Source organism: Mustelus asterias, chromosome 8 (genome assembly GCF_964213995.1).
Source record: "Mustelus asterias chromosome 8, sMusAst1.hap1.1, whole genome shotgun sequence".
NCBI lineage: Eukaryota > Metazoa > Chordata > Chondrichthyes > Carcharhiniformes > Triakidae > Mustelus > Mustelus asterias.
Window position 1 is genome coordinate 18,028,268 of NC_135808.1, and position 17,190 is coordinate 18,045,457.

The window sequence follows — 17,190 nt, forward strand, 5'->3', positions numbered from 1 at the left end:
AGAGGACTGGGCCCAGTGTTTTGCAACACTGTCAGGTTTGGATTGGGGGGGCTGAATGGTGTTAGTGCGTGGCGGTTCAATTGCATTTCATGCTTGCACGGAATAGAGCGCCATTGTTCCAACTTAGACTCCAATGTTGCTTGTGACTGGTTGTGGCATCCTGTACACTGTGGTCCCTTTATAACTTGTCTCAGCACAATGCGATCCTGCTTCCATTGCCACGGCCTTGATCTTCTTCAAAGGCCTTAAACAAGCCTTTGTTTGTTTTACGTGGGCTGACTCTGCTAAAAAAAAAATGCAAGGATGTTACGAAAGAGGGATTGAGCAAGCAGAAAAAATGTGCCCCAAAATTGGGACAGCCGCGAATTGAGCACTTTGTATCAAGGAAGAAGATGCTGCCAAAGTCACAATGGGAGAGGGGGAATAGTGAGGATACTGGCTGTGCTCGAGAATTGATAAAGTGGGGGAGGTATTAGAAAGTCTGGCTGTACTTAAAGTTGATAAGTCTCCAGGATCTGATGCGGATGCCGAGGGAAGCGAGAGCGGAAACTGCGGCAGGTACGGTAATATTTTTCAAGATAAAGGCAAAATACTGCGGATGCTGGAATCTGAAACAAAAACAGAAAATGCTGGAAAATCTCAGCAGGTCTGACAGCATCAGGAGGGTCATCTGCGCTCGAAACGTTAGCTCTATTCTCCCTCCACAAATGCTGTCAGACCTGTGGCGATCTTCCAGCATGTTTTGCTTTTTCAAACCCTCTTTAAGTACAGAGGCGATGCTATAGGATTGGAGAGGGGCAAATGTTACACCCTCGTTCAAAAAAGGAGTATAAAGGTAAGACCAACAATTACAATCTGATCAGTTTAACCTTGGTGATGGGAAAGCTACCGGAGACAACAATCCAGGACAAAATTAACTGCACATGATTCGGAAAGCAAAGAAAGCATGTTATCATTTATTACCAGGGGAATGGAACATAAAAGTAGAGATGTTTTGCTACAGTTGTAAAGGGCGTTGGTGAGACCACAGCTGGAGTACTGTGTATAGCTTTGTTCCTCATTTAAGAAAGAATCTAATTGCTTTAGAAGTAGTTCAGAGAAGCTTCACTTAGCTGATGACTGGAATGAGGGTGTTTTCTTATGAGGTTGGACAGGTTGGGCCTGTATCCATTGCAGTTTAGGAGATTAAAAGGTGATCATGTTGCCTTCCTGAGGAGATTTGATAGGGTGGGTGATAAGAGGGTGTTTTTCCTTTTGGGAGAGCCGAGAATGCGGGAACACAGTTTATAAATGAAGGGTCTCCCATTTCAGACGGAGGTGAGGAGAATATTTTTTTCTGAGGACCATGAGTTATTGATTTGATTTGATTTTTTATCATCACATGTATTAGTATAGAGTGAAAAGTATTGTTTCTTGCGCGCTATACAGGCAAAGCATAGAGAAGGAAAGGAGAGAGTGCAGAATGCAGTGTTACAGTTATAGCTAGGGTGTGGAGAAAGATCAACTTAATGCGAGGTAGGTCCATTCAAAAGTCTGATGGCGGCAGGGAAGAGGCTGTTCTTGAGTCGGTTGGTACGTGATCTCAGGCTTTTGTGTTTTTTTCCCAATGGAAGAAGGTGGAAGAGAGAATGTCCGGGATGTGTGGGGTCCATAATTATGTTGGCTGCTTTGCCGAGGCAGCAGGAAGTGTAGACAGAGTCAATGGATGGGAGGCTGGTTTGCGTGATGGATTGGGCTACATCCATAACATTTTGAAATTCTGTTCCCCAGAGAGCAGTGGAGGGAGTCATTGGATATTTGTACTGCTGAGGTATAAAGAAAGAATATGGGTATAGGAAGTAGGTGCAGTTGAGGGCACAATCAGATCAGCCATAATCTTATTGAATAGCGGAGCAGGCTCAAGGAACTGAATGGAGTTGAACTCTTATTTTCCCACGTAGTCATGCGACCATGTCAATTGATTAAGGAAGGCCGTCAGAGATTGGTTAACGGGTGAATTGTGTTGAACTTTATTGAGATTTTTGAAGACGTAATGGTGAAGATTGAGGTTGTATACTAGGACTTCTAAAAAGTGTTTGATAAAGTGCCGCAAGTTGAAGCCCATGGAACGATAGTGGGAGAGTGGATACGAATTTGGCTGAGCGGGAAAGAGTGGGAATGGTTGTTTAGATGTCCTGGGTGGGGTGCTGATTGTCAGCCCAGTGCCCAGTCGTGTAACGGGTTGGTGCGGTAGTGGAGGAGTCTGACCTGTGCCCCCGGGTCGTATCGTGTCTGGACGCTGCATTCCGTGTATTTCATTGCATTCAGATTTTACCCAGGACAGATACCCCAGTCATACCCCCCCCCCCCAACCTTCACTCATACGGTTCCCCATTCCAATACATCCCTAAATTTCACCCCTCGCTGAGAGTCACCCTGTCAATGGCGTGACTTCAATACCTGTGCACGGTGCCACAGTGGGTTAGCACTGCTGCCTCACAGTGCCAGGGATCTGGGTTCGATTCCCAGCTTGCAGAGTCTGCACGTTCTCCCTGTGTCTGCACGGGTTTCCTCCGGGTGCTCCGATTTCCTCCCACAGTCCGAAAGACGTGCAGGTTAGGTGCATTGGCCATGTAAAATTCTCCCTCAGTATTCCCAAACAGGCGCCGGAGTGTGGCGACTCGGGGATTTTCACAGTAACTTCATTGCAGTGTTAATGTAAACCTACTTGCGACACTAATAAATAAACTGTGCAGGCTGTGGGTAGTTAATGTCTGCCTCCTGGCTGTGCTCCATGTTTGGGGATTGGTACCCTTCCAGCTACATGTAACCAATTGAGTCTGTCTCTAATGTCTATATTGTCCATTGTTGGGCGAGGGCGAGTTACCTGAAAAACAATTGTTCAAGACAGTAAAACTGACTTTTTTTTGTCCCCATCACTTTTTTTTATTATCAATCAACAAGAACATTTTTAGGGTGGGGAAATCACTGCCCTAACGCCGCTGTGATGTTTGTTTTCCCTCTGCTAACAGCAAAATGAGTAATTCCGGGAGCCTGCAGGATTGCCCGGGAGAGTTGGTAACTGGCACTGTGATGTCGCTTTCAGCGCTGGCGGTTCATTCATAGAATCCTCAGGGCAGCACGTGCCAACGATCAGCCAATCACATCGAAGGGATGTTGACCACGTCAGCTACCTGTCACGTGATGGACCCCGGCCAGTCACAGGCGGGCTCCTCGCCGCCCCTCCCTCCCTGGGTAACAACAAGGCGGCGGTTTGAAGGCGCGCGCGCAGCCGACGCGCTGACGTGTATTTAGTGCGCGCGGGCGGCGCGCCGAGCCGGGCTGGAGCAGGAAGAGCGGAAAGCTCGAGAGCTGGAACCATGGGGCAGAGGGTGAGTAACCATGGAGACCGGGGGCGCGAGGGGAGGAGGGGGACCGCGCGCTGGGGGAGTAGGCTGCGTGGGGGAGGCCAGACCCGTCACCATGGAGACCCCAGGGACTCGTCACCTTGGAGACCAGGCCGGGTCCAGGACTTCCAGCCACCCGGGTGACAGCAGAGAACGAGTGTCCAGGCTGCAGCTTCCACAGGGGCTATCAGAGAATATAACCCAACTGAGAGGTGATTAACTCCACATCAACCTATAAACATACAACTGAGGGGTAATAAACTCCACATTAATCTATAAATATACAACTGAGGGGTAATAAACTCCACATCAATCTATAAATATACAACTGAGGGGTAATAAACTCCACATTAATCTATAAATATACAACTGAGAGGTAATAAACTCCACATCAATCTATAAATATACAACTGAGAGGTAATAAACTCCACATCAATCTATAAATATACAACTGAGAGGTAATAAACTCCACATCAATCTATAAATATACAACTGAGGGGTAATAAACTCCACATTAATCTATAAATATACAACTGAGGGGTAATAAACTCCACATCAATATATAAACATACAACTGAGGGGTGATAAACTCCACATTAATCTATAAATATACAACTGAGGGGTAATAAACTCCACATCAATATATAAACATACAACTGAGGGGTGATAAACTCCACATTAATCTATAAACATACAACTGAGGGGTAATAAACTCCACATCAATATATAAACATACAACTGAGGGGTAATAAACTCCACATCAATATATAAACATACAACTGAGGGGTAATAAACTCCACATTAATCTATAAACATACAACTAAGAGGTGATAAACTCCACATCAATCTATAAACATACAACTGAGGGGTGATAAACTCCACATCAATCTATAAACATACAACTGAGAGGTGATAAACTCCACATCAATCTATAAATATACAACTGAGGGGTAATAAACTCCACATCAATCTATAAACATACAACTAAGAGGTGATAAACTCCACATCAATCTATAAACATACAACTGAGGGGTGATAAACTCCACATCAACCTATAAACATACAACTGAGGTAATAAACTCCACATCAACCTATAAACATACAACTGAGGTGATAAACTCCACATCAATCTATAAACATACAACTGAGGGGTAATAAACTCCACATCAACCTATAAACATACAACTGAGGGGTAATAAACTCCACATCAATCTATAAACATACAACTGAGTGGTAATAAACTCCACATCAACCTATAAACATACAACTGAGGGGTGATAAACTCCACATCAACCTATAAACATACAACTGAGAGGTGATAAACTCCACATCAATATATAAACATACAACTGAGGGGTAATAAACTCCACATCAATATATAAACATACAACTGAGGGGTAATAAACTCCACATTAATCTATAAACATACAACTAAGAGGTGATAAACTCCACATCAATCTATAAACATACAACTGAGGGGTAATAAACTCCACATCAATATATAAACATACAACTGAGGGGTAATAAACTCCACATCAATCTATAAACATACAACTGAGGGGTGATAAACTCCACATCAACCTATAAACATACAACTGAGAGGTGATAAACTCCACATCAATCTATAAATATACAACTGAGGGGTAATAAACTCCACATCAATCTATAAACATACAACTAAGAGGTGATAAACTCCACATCAATCTATAAACATACAACTGAGGGGTGATAAACTCCACATCAACCTATAAACATACAACTGAGGTGATAAACTCCACATCAATCTATAAACATACAACTGAGGGGTAATAAACTCCACATCAACCTATAAACATACAACTGAGGGGTAATAAACTCCACATCAATCTATAAACATACAACTGAGTGGTAATAAACTCCACATCAACCTATAAACATACAACTGAGGGGTGATAAACTCCACATCAACCTATAAACATACAACTGAGAGGTGATAAACTCCACATCAACCTATAAACATACAACTGAGAGGTAATAAACTCCACATCAATATATAAACATACAACTGAGGGGTAATAAACTCCACATCAACCTATAAACATACAACTAAGAGGTGATAAACTCCACATTAATCTATAAACATACAACTGAGGTAATAAACTCTATAATCAATACATCAATTTTTGAGTCAGTAGGCTGGTCAGTATTTCAAAACCCAGCGACCAGCCTGAACGAGTTCGCCACTACAGTAACTGACTTCACTACTAAGTGTGTAGAAGACTTTGTGCCAAAGAAGCAAATCCGTGTGTTTCCCAACCGGAAACCATGGATGAACAGGGATATCCACTGCTTGCTGACGTCCAGGTCTGAGACGTTCAAGTCAGGCGACACTGACCTATACAAGGAATCCATATATGATCTACGGAGATCCTTCAGAGATGCCAAAAGACAGTACCGGATCAAGCTAGAGTCCCAGGCTAGCCACACCAACCCTGGCCGCCTATGGCAAGATCTGCAAGACATAACAAGCTACAAGGTGAAGGCATGTAAAATCGCCGGCACCGATGCGCTCCTCCCCGGTGAGCACAATGCTTTCTATGCCCATTTTGTGCAAGAGGTCAGAGAGAGCACAGCATTCGCCCTGGAAGCATCGGATGAACCTGTATCCGAGGTCACCATCGCAGATGTCAGAGTAGCCTTCTCAAAAGCCAATCCACGGAAAGCAGCTGGCCCGGATGGGGTACCCGGACGAGCACTCAGATCCTGCGCGGACCAGCTGGCGGGGGTATTTGCAGACATCTTTAACCTCCCTTTACACCAATCTGAGGTCCCTATCTACTTCAAGAAGACGACTATCATCATACCAAAGAAAAGCCAGGCAACGTGCCTTAATGACAATCATCTGGTGGCTCTGACATCCATCATTATGAAGTGCTTTGAAAGGTTAGTCATGGCACGAATCAGTTCCGGACTCCCAGATTGCCTGGATCAACTACGGTTCATCTACTGCCGCAACATGTCCACAGCAGACGCCATCACCCTGGCCCTACACTCAACCCTGGAACACTTAGACAACAAAGACACCTATGCCAGACTCCTATTTATTGACTACAGCTCAGCCTTCAACACCATTATTCCTAAAAAACTCATCTCCAAACTCCGTGGCCTGGGGCTCAGCTCCTCCCTCTATGACTGGATCCTAGACTTCCCAACCCACAGACTGCAATCAGTAAGAATAGGCAACAACACCACCTTCACGATCATCCTCAACACCGGTGCCCCACAAGGCTGTGTCCTCAGCCCCTTATTCACCTATGGGCCAAAGTCCCCTCCAACTTGATTTTCAAGTTTGCTGATGACACCACCATAGTGGTTGGATCTCAAACAATGATGAGACAGAGTAGGAAAGAGATAGAGAAACTAGTGCGACAACAATATTCTCTCCCACAATGTCAACAAAATTAAGGAGATAGTCATCAAATTCAGGAATGTAGTGGAGAACATGTCCCTGTCTACACCAATGGGGATGAAGTAGAAATGGTGGAGTGCTTCAGGTTTCTAGGTGTCCAGATCACCAACAACACGTCCTGGTCCCTCCATGTCGACGCTATAGTTAAGAAAGCCCACACACCTCTACTTTCTCAGGAGACTCAGGAAACTTGGCACATCAGCTAAGACTCTCACCAACTTTTACAGATGCACCATAGAAAGCATTCTTTCTGGTTGTATCACAGCTTGGTATGGCTCCTGCTCTGCCCAAGATCGCAATAAACTACAAAAGGTTGTGAATGTAGCCCAATCCATCATGCAAACCAGCCTCCCATCCACTGACTCTGTCTACACTTCCTGCTACCTCTGAAAAGCAGCCAGCATAATTAAGGACCCCACGCACACCGGACATTCTCTCTTCCACCTTCTTCCATCGGGGAAAAAGATACAAAATCTGAGGACATGTACCAATCGACTCAAGAACAGCTTCTTCCCTGCTGCCATCAGACTTTTGAATGGACCTACCTCGTATTAAGTTGATCTTTCTCTGCACCCTAGCTATGACCGTAACACTACATTCTACACTCTCTCGTTTCCTTCTCTATGAACGGTATGCTTTATCTGTATGGCGTGCAAGGAACAATACTTTTCACTGTATACTAATACATGTGACAATAAATCAAATCAAATATGATTTGATAAACTCCAGATCACTTAACAAATATAAACTGAGAAGTGATAAACTTTAAATTCAATATATAAATATCCCACGGAGAGAGAGCAAGGGAAGAATATATATGTCCCCAAAAGAGAAAACACTGGAAAATCTCAGCAGGTCTGGCAGCATCTGTAAGGAGAGAAAAGAGCTGATGTTTCGAGTCCTGATGACCCTTTGTCAAAGCTATATAAATGTCCCACTGAGAATAGGAGAGGGATTGTATAATCAATATATAAATATCCGACAAAGCAAGGCCGCTGTCTAAAGATGCTGGTGATAATAGATTGATGGATATGTCTGGATGGATGGGAAAGTGATGTGCCAGTCTACAGTTGGAATAGGGAGTTCAGTGATGGCTCTTGGTTGACCGGGGAAGCAATGGTGATTGAGGGAAGGTGTTGGTGATCATACTAGAGGGTGGAATGGAATATTCAGAACTGGAAGAATACATTCAGCGATAGCCATGGTTTGTGGGATTGTGCATACAAGAAGGGAAAATATTGGTGATTCCTCTTAGTTGCATAGATAAGGAGGGAAGGCGTTGGTGACTGTATCTGGTCTTGATTTACAGTTTGCTGTCTGTCAGTCACCCTGTCTTAACTTCGAAATATATCAGCTACGTAGAGAATAAGGTAAGATCATGAGATCGAAATAAGTAGGAGCAAGAATAGACCTATTGAGTCTGCTTTGCCCTTGCCCTTTGTAAGATGATGGCTGATCAGATCTTAGCCTCAACTCCACTTTCCTGCCTGTTCTCCATAAGTCCCACATCACCCATAAATCTACCAAATTCAACTTTGAACTTAGTTTAACTTTTGTGTCACAAGTCGGCTTACATCAACACTGCAATGAAGTCACTGTGAAAATCCCCTAGTCGCCACACTCCGACACCTGTTCAGGTACACTGAGGGAGAATTGAGGGTGGCCAATGCACCTAACCAGCATGTCTTTCAGACTGTGGGAGGAAACCGGAGCACCCGGAGGAAACCCATGTGGACACCGACAGTCACCCAAGCTGGGAATTGAACCCGAGTCTCCGGCACTGTGAGGCAGCAATGCTAACCACTGTACAATCATGCCACATTATCCTGCACTGTATAGTCATAGAGGTTTACAGCATAGAAACAGGCCCTTTGGCCCAACTTGTTCATGCCGTCCGGTTTTTACCATTAAGCTAGTCCCAATTGCCTGCTTTTGGCCCATATCCCTCGATATCAATCTTATCCATGTCACTGTCTAAATGCTTTTTAAAGGACAAAAATTGTATCCGCCTCTATTACTACCTCTGGCAACTCGTTCCAGACACTCACTACACTGTGTGAAAAAAGTGCCCCCTGGACTCTTTTGTATCTTTCCCCACTCACTGCCCTGTACAGTATTGTCCGGTACAGTATTGTCCCAAACAGTATTGAACCCAGGTCTCTGGCGCTGTGAGGCAGTTGTGCGAGCCACTGTGCCACCATGCCGCATTGTCCCGTACAGTATTGTCCCGTACAGTATTGTTCCGCCCAGTATTTAAAATAGTTTTAATAGAATCCTTACAATGAAGCAGGGGGACATTAGGCCCATCGAGCCTGCACCAACAACAATCCCATCCAGGCCCTATTCCTATAACCCCACGTATTTACCTTGCTAATCCCCTGACACTAAAGGGGCAATTTAGCACGGCCAATCAACCTAACCTGCACATCTTTGGAGTTGAGAGGAAACCGGAGCACCTGGAAGAAACCCACGCAGACACGGGGAGAATGTGCAGGCTCCACACAGGCAGCGACACAAGGCTGGAATTGAACCTGAGTCCCTGGCGCTGTGAGGCAGCAGTACCACCGAACCTCCCTTCCAAAGATCCACCCTCTGAGGGGCAAAATTATTCCTCGCTTCAATCTGAAATGGGAGACCCATTATTTTGAAAGTTCTGAATTTTCCCGTGAGGCGTCACACACCCTCTCAGCGTCCACCCTGTCGAGCCTCAGAGTCTTACGTATGTTTCAATAAGATCACCTCTCGTTCTTCTAAACACCAATAAGTATAGACCCAGCCTGTTCCTCCTTTCCTCATAAGAAAACCCCTGGTATCCCAGGAATCAGCTCAGTGAACCTTCCCTGAAGTGCCTACAATGCAAGTATATCCCTCCTTGAGTAAGGAGACCTGTACTTTACGCAGTACTCCAGATGCAGTCTGACCAATGTCCTGTACTATTGTAGCAAGACCTCTGTACTTTTTATACTCAATCCGTCCCTTGCAATAACGGCCACATTCCATTTGCCTTCCTAATTCCATGCTATGCTTGAATTGCTGGAGACATGTTTTCTTTTGTTTATAGCAACAGGATTGACATTTCCATGATTACATATGTTCGCACACAAGTTATGTATTATTGAATCATGAAGTCAATGTTTTCACAGTCTGTCTCGTCCCAGACAGAATTCTGAGCAGCCCCACAGACCCAGTGCTTGAAAACTTGTGCTGTAGGCATTTGGGTAAGTTGGAATGGTGGGAGGGGTGTTTACAGTGCTGAGGTACCATCGGCCTTTTAAAAAAAAAACTCCTGCTGTTACCCTGTCTTCCTCAAAGAACCCCAAGGCCCCAAATCCGTTCCCCCCCCCCCCACTCCAGGCACATGGGCTGAGTTGTTAAAAGATTCGGCATCTCCACATCATTGTTAAAAGATTCGCAGGCCATTGATTCCCCTGGTCTCTTTATAAGGAATCAAAGGTTTTAATGAGCATCCCAAAGGAGAGGGGGAAGAGAGAGAGGGGGTTTATGGAGTGAATTCCAAAGCTGAGGGCCGAGGCAGCTGGAGGAATGGTTAGCCACAGGTGGGGAGGGGGGGGGGGGGGGTTGTGGGTGAAGGATACCTGGAATGGTCAAGAGGCTGGGAAGGGCAGAGATGGCGGAGGGTAGTGGGGGGAGGTTGTCTGGAGGTGATCAGAGAAATTAGAAGCGAATGATGCCATGGAGGATGAGAATGATAAACCCGAGGCGGGATTTTCCAGCCCTTTTCCTGCCGGCAGGATCTTGGGATCATACAGTCCTGCCAAAGGCCACACCCACCCCTGCCATGATGGGTTGCCTGGCAGCGAGACTGGCGACCCACCTGACGCACTCATCGACGGGACCGGAAGATCTCGCCGGCAGCCAATGTAGAATCGTCCCCGCAGCTGGTAAACACGCTAGGAGGAAGTAGGGGGCGGGGCTGGGGGGGTCATGACCCCTCAGACTTCAATAGTCTCTGACCTTGATTGGAGGGAAGCGGAGTTTAACTCGTGACTTGTGTTTTATTTTTAATTCCACAGTGAGACCCCCCCCGCAACCCCCAGGGTGTGTGAACCAGAGTGGTGGAGACCCCATCCAATTTGGTAGATATTGCCTGGATCTCCTGTTGCAAACGGAGTAACCCCACCCTGAGCTGGGCGTGGCGAAAACTTAATCAACTTCTGACTGCTTGAGACTGACGCCCCCAACCACCCCCCTCCGCCCCCACCCTCCCCCCCACCTGTTCTTCCCTGCCTGTGAGTCGCAACGAACGACAAAGAGCAGCGGGCAGGCTGAGGAGGCCGAGGGAGGAACGGACCTCTTCAGGTGACAACCGGACCCCGCGAGAGGGACCACGTCCCGGAGAGGATCAACGTTGATGCCGGCCACGTTGCAAGTTGAACGATCCGACAGCCCCCCCTTCCCCCTCAATCCTCGCTCCCCCCCCCCCCCCCCCCCCCCCCCCCCGCACACCTTCCCCACCGTCCCCCGCAAGACCGCCGCCACAGATCCGGAGCTTCGGACTCTCTGTTCAAAACTGAATCCCAGCCCGGCGGCAAACCGGGGCGCCCTCGGGGCTGGAACGACCGACTCTGCCGGTTTGCAATTGAAAGGGAAGTAAAGTAAAGCAGCGGGGCGGAGGCTAGCTCATGCTTCGAACAATCAGTGCAAGAGATTTCCTGACCAGGAAGCCTACCCGAGAGTGACACACTTCCTCTCAGCCGAGGCTGAGTGGCTAACACCCAAAGGCTGCCAAAGCACAGAAGCAGAGTCAGCTTTCTGCAAACACACACACACACAAAAGGAGACGCAGGAGGAGGAAGAATTGGGAATAACTGGGAATCCAGACTGGACCTCTGACAATTCAGTGCCGGAGTAACACAGTAGCAGACCCGAGGGTTCGACCTGCCCTCCTGCACTTCACACTCCCACCCCCCCAGACACCACCCCGGCGACCGCCCCCCTCCAAGGACAACATGGGCAGATAGGATCGAAGCCCCACTGCTGCTGGTAAGTCTGTGCTTTTATTCCATCGGCATAATACTGGTTAGAAAGTTTTCCGGTGTGCGAAACCGTACTTGTCACAGTGTGAAGGAGAACCCTCTGATCACAGGCATTGCCCGCATTGAATGTGAGTGAATGTGTGTCTTAGGGCAGAGTATTCATAACGAAACTAATCTGTCAACGTTTATTTTCTTTTTTTGCTCAAAATGTCCTTTTTCAGTTTCTAGTTTCAGCACGTTTTTCTTTCTAAACTCCGTCCAGAATGTCCTCAGTTTTAATATTTGTGTGTCCGTGGCAGATTAAACGTTTTTATTTGCCACAGTGGGAGACCTTTTAACCTCCTGGGTTTTTATTTTCCCTGATGATCTTGGAAAGGTGCCATTTTGTACCATTTGCTCTTTATTACAGTCTCCAGCCCTGGGAGGGGAAGAAACCGACGTCTAGCCAAGTATTGTTATTCCAAGTTTCTGGCCCTTTCCTTTTCCAATCCAAGTTCCCAGTCAAAAGTTGCAGCTTGGCTTCCTAAAAAGGTAACATGTTGGTTGTTTGGCCGTCTGTAGCTGGGGCTGGACTGGCAGGGTTGGGCGAGGGGTCTAAAATTTCCTACCTGCGGCATATAGCTTAGTAGAGTGCCCTATCTGCTCTGCTGAGCTGCTGCAATTTACCGCTGTACTTCGTGTGTGGGTGTGTGTCTGCATGAATGTGTGTGCACGCAAGTGTGCGTACACCTGTGAGTGTGGTGTGTAGGAGCGTGTGCATGTGTGAATGTGTGTGCATGCAAGTGTGCGTACATCTGTGAATGTGGTGTGTAGGAGCGTGTGCATGTGTGAATGTGTGTGCATGCAAGTGTGCATACATCTGTTAGGTGTGTAGGAGCATGAGTGTGTGCGCTCACGCGTGAATGTGTGCACGCAAGTGTGCATGCATCTGTGGGTTTGGCGTGTAGGAGTGAGTATGTGTGCGTGAATGTGTGCACATAAGTGTGCATGCATCTGTGAGTGTGGTGTGTAGGAGTGAGTGTGTGTGCCTCGTGCATGTGAATGTGTGTGCACACAAGTGTACATATGTCTGTGTGCGCGCGCTCGTGAATGTGTGTATACGCATGAATGTGCGTACGACTGTGAGAGTGCTTTTGCCATTCTTCTGCCCACGGGGACCACTTTCTCAGATGGTGCAGACCCGTGCAACAGCTCAGTACTCTTGCAGCACAGCAGACACGTGGCCACAGCAGAGGCTTGGTAATGGTGATTCAGCATCTTGAGCCTCCCACTGCAAGGCATTTGTTACATTCCAGTCAAGTGGCTTGGAGCTTGGGTCGACTTCTGAGAAATATTCCATTCACCACATGGGGGGTTCAAGATTAGAAAACGTTTGGTGGAGTCGTGGCTGGCAGGAAATGCACACAGGCTGGAATCAAAGTTAGAATGACTTGTATGTTTAAAAAAGATGTGCATTTCTCTCCTGCCTTGATAACCTCAAGACACCCCTTAAGCACTTTATCGACTACCCTTTGGAGTGCAGTCACTGATGTAATGTAGGGAATGCAGCAGCCAATTTGTGCACAGAAAGCTCCCAGAAACAACAATGCATTAATGATCAGCTCATCTGTTTCATCAATGTCGTTTGAAGGATTAATATTAGGCCAGGACCCCAGGGATAGCTCCCCAGCTCCTCTTCAATATCGGGTTGTGGGATCTTTTACACCCAGCGGAGAGGGCAGATGTATTAATGCAGAATAATGGATACCTGGGAGTGAGTTACAGACTGGAATCTAATCGAGGGGTTCAGATGGTTTATATAGAGATTAATGGATACCTGGGAGTGAGTTACAGACTGGAATCTAATCGAGGGGTTCAGATGGTTTATATATAGAATAATGGATATCTGGGAGTGAGTTACAGACTGGAATCTAATCGAGGGGTTCCGATGGTTTATATATAGAATAATGGATATCTGGGAGTGAGTTACAGACTGGAATCTAATCGAGGGGTTCAGATGGTTTATATAGAGATTAATAGATACCTGGGAGTGAGTTACAGACTGGAATCTAATTGAGAGGTTCACAAATGAATGAACGCTAACGTAGGTTCGAACTGTCGCCCGATAATTTTGTTGCACCATGTTCTGCAGTCTTGTCCTTCTTTCTGCTCGGTGCCTATGTAGGTGCCACCCTGTTCCATGTTTTTGGTGTATGCTGGCATTTGACGCCAACAATTCGTGATTGTACCATTATAGCCTTTGGCTCATCATTGATCACCAATAAACAGGAAACAAACGGCAAATGCTGCAGATCTGGAACCTAAACAGGAAACGCATTAGTGAATCCGTCTGCACCTCTGGCCGGGAAAGGCGGGTGAACATTTCAGGAGAGGAATCCTTCCCAGCAACTGACCAGCAAGGAAGCTTTTCATCGGGGGAGGGAGGGGAAGAGTTGGAGAGCGAATGAAAGCAGCTGTCTATCTAATCAGGGTTGAACGATCAGCAGACTGCTTCATAGCATAACAGGAAGCTTCAGTGATAACATTGAGGCAACAGTTTATACAATCAGAAAAATGGAGTGTGTAGATTGGGTGTGGGCCTGTGGTAAAAGGAAGATGACTGGGGCAATACAGCAGGATAAATTACATAGAATTATTTAAAATATATAGGACAGAAACAGGTTGTTCAACCAGACCCAGTCCATAACCGGCCTTCAGGCTCTACTCCAGCTCCTCCTGTCTTTCCTCATCTATTTCAATCAACCTAACGTCCTTTCTCCTTCAGCTCCCCTTTGAATATTCGCTTCAACAACTCCCCGTGGTAGCGAGATCCACATTCTCGCCACTATCTGGGCAAAGAGCTTTCTTCAAAGTCCAAAGATGTGTGGGTTAGGTTGATTGGCCGTGCTAAATTAACTCTAGTGTCAGGGGGATTAGCCGGGTAAATATGTGGGGTTACGGGAATAGGGTCTGGGCGGGATTGTGGTCGGTGCAGACTCGATGGGCCGAGTGGCCTCCTTCTGCACTGTAGGGATTCTACGATTCTAGAATTCCAGGTTTGAATTCACTGATTTTCTTACGTTGCTGCCTCTAGTTTCGATCTTCCTCACAAGTGGGGAATGTACTCTTGTCAAAACCCATCCTAATTTTAAGGGCTTCTATATTATGTGACTCTCTGCCTCGACCTTTCCCTTTTCAGGAGGTGAGAGCCAGTGGGTATAATGTTGTGTTTCTGGTACCGTCCTTTGTGCAGAGGAGGTTTACAAGAATGTTGAAAAGGCTTGAAGATTGCAGCAATGAGGAGAGATTGGACCAGGCGAGGGGTGTTTTCCTTCAAACACAGGAGGCTGCGGGGTTGAGGAATACAAAAATAGTGAGGGGCCTAGGCAGGAAGGGCTGGTTTACTGAGGGGGTCAGTTACCAGGGGAACTGGTAGAAGGATTAGTGGGAACGTGAGGAAAAACATCTTCACCCAGGAGCCCGTGGGTGTCTGGAATTCACTGCCTAAGTTGGTGATTGAGGCTGAAATGCTGAACTCATTTAACAAGGTACCTGGCTCTGTATCTGAAGTGCTGGAACCTGTGAGGTTCTGGACCAGATGCTGGAAAGTGCAATTAAAATGAGCCAAGAGTTTGGAACATAGAACATAGAACATTACAGCGCAGTACAGGCCCTTCGGCCCTCGATGTTGCGCCGACCTGTGGAACCAATCTAAAGCCCTGTTAATCTACACTATTCCAATATCATCCATATGTTTATCCAATAACCATTTGAATGCTCTTAATGTTGACGAGTCCACTACTGCTGCAGGCAGGGCATTCCACGCCCTTACTACTCTCTGAGTAAAGAACCTACCTCTGACATCTGTCCTATATCTATCACCCCTCAATTTAAAGCTATGTCCCCTCGTGTTAGCCATCACCATCCGAGGAAAAAGGCTCTCACTATCCACCCTATCTAATCCTCTGATCATCTTGTCTGCCTCTATTAAGTCACCTCTTAACCTTCTTCTCTCTAACGAAAACAACCTCAAGTCCCTCAGCCTTTCCTCATACGATCTTCCCACCATACCAGGCAACATCCTGGTAAATCTCCTCTGCACCCTTTCCAACGCTTCCACATCTTTCCTATAATGCGGCGACCAGAAGAGTACGCAATACTCCAAATGCGGCCGCACCAGAGTTTTGTACAGTTGCAGCATGACCACATGGCTCCGAAACTCAATCCCTCTACCAATAAAAGCTAACACACCGTACGCCTTCTTAACAACCCTATCAACCTGGGTGCCAACTTCCAGGGATCTGTGCACATGGACACCCAGATCCCTCTGTTCATCCACACTACCAAGTATCTTACCATTAGCCCAGTACTCTGTATTCCTGTTACTCCTTCCAAAGTGAATCACCTCACACTTTTCCGCATTAAACTCCATTTGCCACCTCTCAGCCCAGCTCTGCAGCTTATCTATGTCCCTCTGTAACCTGCCACTTCCCTCCGCACTGTCTACAACTCCACCGACTTTAGTGTCATCCGCAAATTTACGAATCCATCCTTCTACACCCTCATCCAGGTCATTTATAAAAATGACAAACAGCAGTGGCCCCAAAACAGATCCTTGCGGTACATCACTAGTAACTGAACTCCGGGATGAACGTTTCCCATCAACCACCACCCTCTGTTTTCTTACAGCTAGCCAATTCCTGATCCAAATCACTAAATCACCCTCAATCCCATGTGTCTGTATTTTCTGCAATAGCTTACCCTGGGGAACCTTATCAAACGCTTTGCTGAAATCCATATACACCACATCAACTGCTTTACCCTCATCCACCTCTTTGGTCACCTTCTCAAAGAACTCAATAAGGTTTGTGAGGCACGACCTACCCTTCACAAAACTGTGCTGACTATCCTTAATCAAATTATTCCTTTCTAGATGATTATAAATCCTATCTCTTATAATCCTTTCGAAAAATTTGCCCACAACAGAAGTAAGGCTCACCGGTCTATAATTACCAAGGTTGTCCCTTGAACAAGGGGACAACATTTGCTATCCTCCAGTCTTCTGGCACTGTTCCTGTAGACAATGACGACACAAAGATCAAAGCCAAAGGCTCTGCAATCTCCTCTCTATCCTCCCAGAGAATCCTAGGATAAATCCCATCCGGCCCAAGGGACTTATCTATTTTTACCCTTTCCAGAATTGCTAACACCTCCTCCTTATGAACCTCAATCTCATCCATCCAACAGCCTGCATCTCAGTACTCCCCTCGACAACACTGTCCCTCTCCTGTGTGAATACCGACGAAAAATATTCATTTAGTGCCTCTCCTATCTCTTCAGACCTCACGCACAACTTCCCACTACTGTCCTTGACTGGCCC

The 17,190-nt window shown here is 46.4% G+C and overlaps 1 protein-coding gene across 1 annotated transcript in view; it reads left to right on the top strand.

Moving 5' to 3' along the window:
- The first annotated feature begins 3,299 nt into the window (after positions 1-3,299).
- The window catches only part of LOC144496891 (alpha-1,3-mannosyl-glycoprotein 2-beta-N-acetylglucosaminyltransferase-like), a 54,104-nt gene continuing 40,213 nt past the window's right edge, over positions 3,300-17,190 (top strand). The window contains exons 1-2 of the mRNA XM_078217489.1: positions 3,300-3,371; positions 10,869-11,838. The gene's annotated coding sequence lies outside the window, so the exon portion shown is untranslated. The remainder of the gene's footprint in view (positions 3,372-10,868; positions 11,839-17,190) is intronic.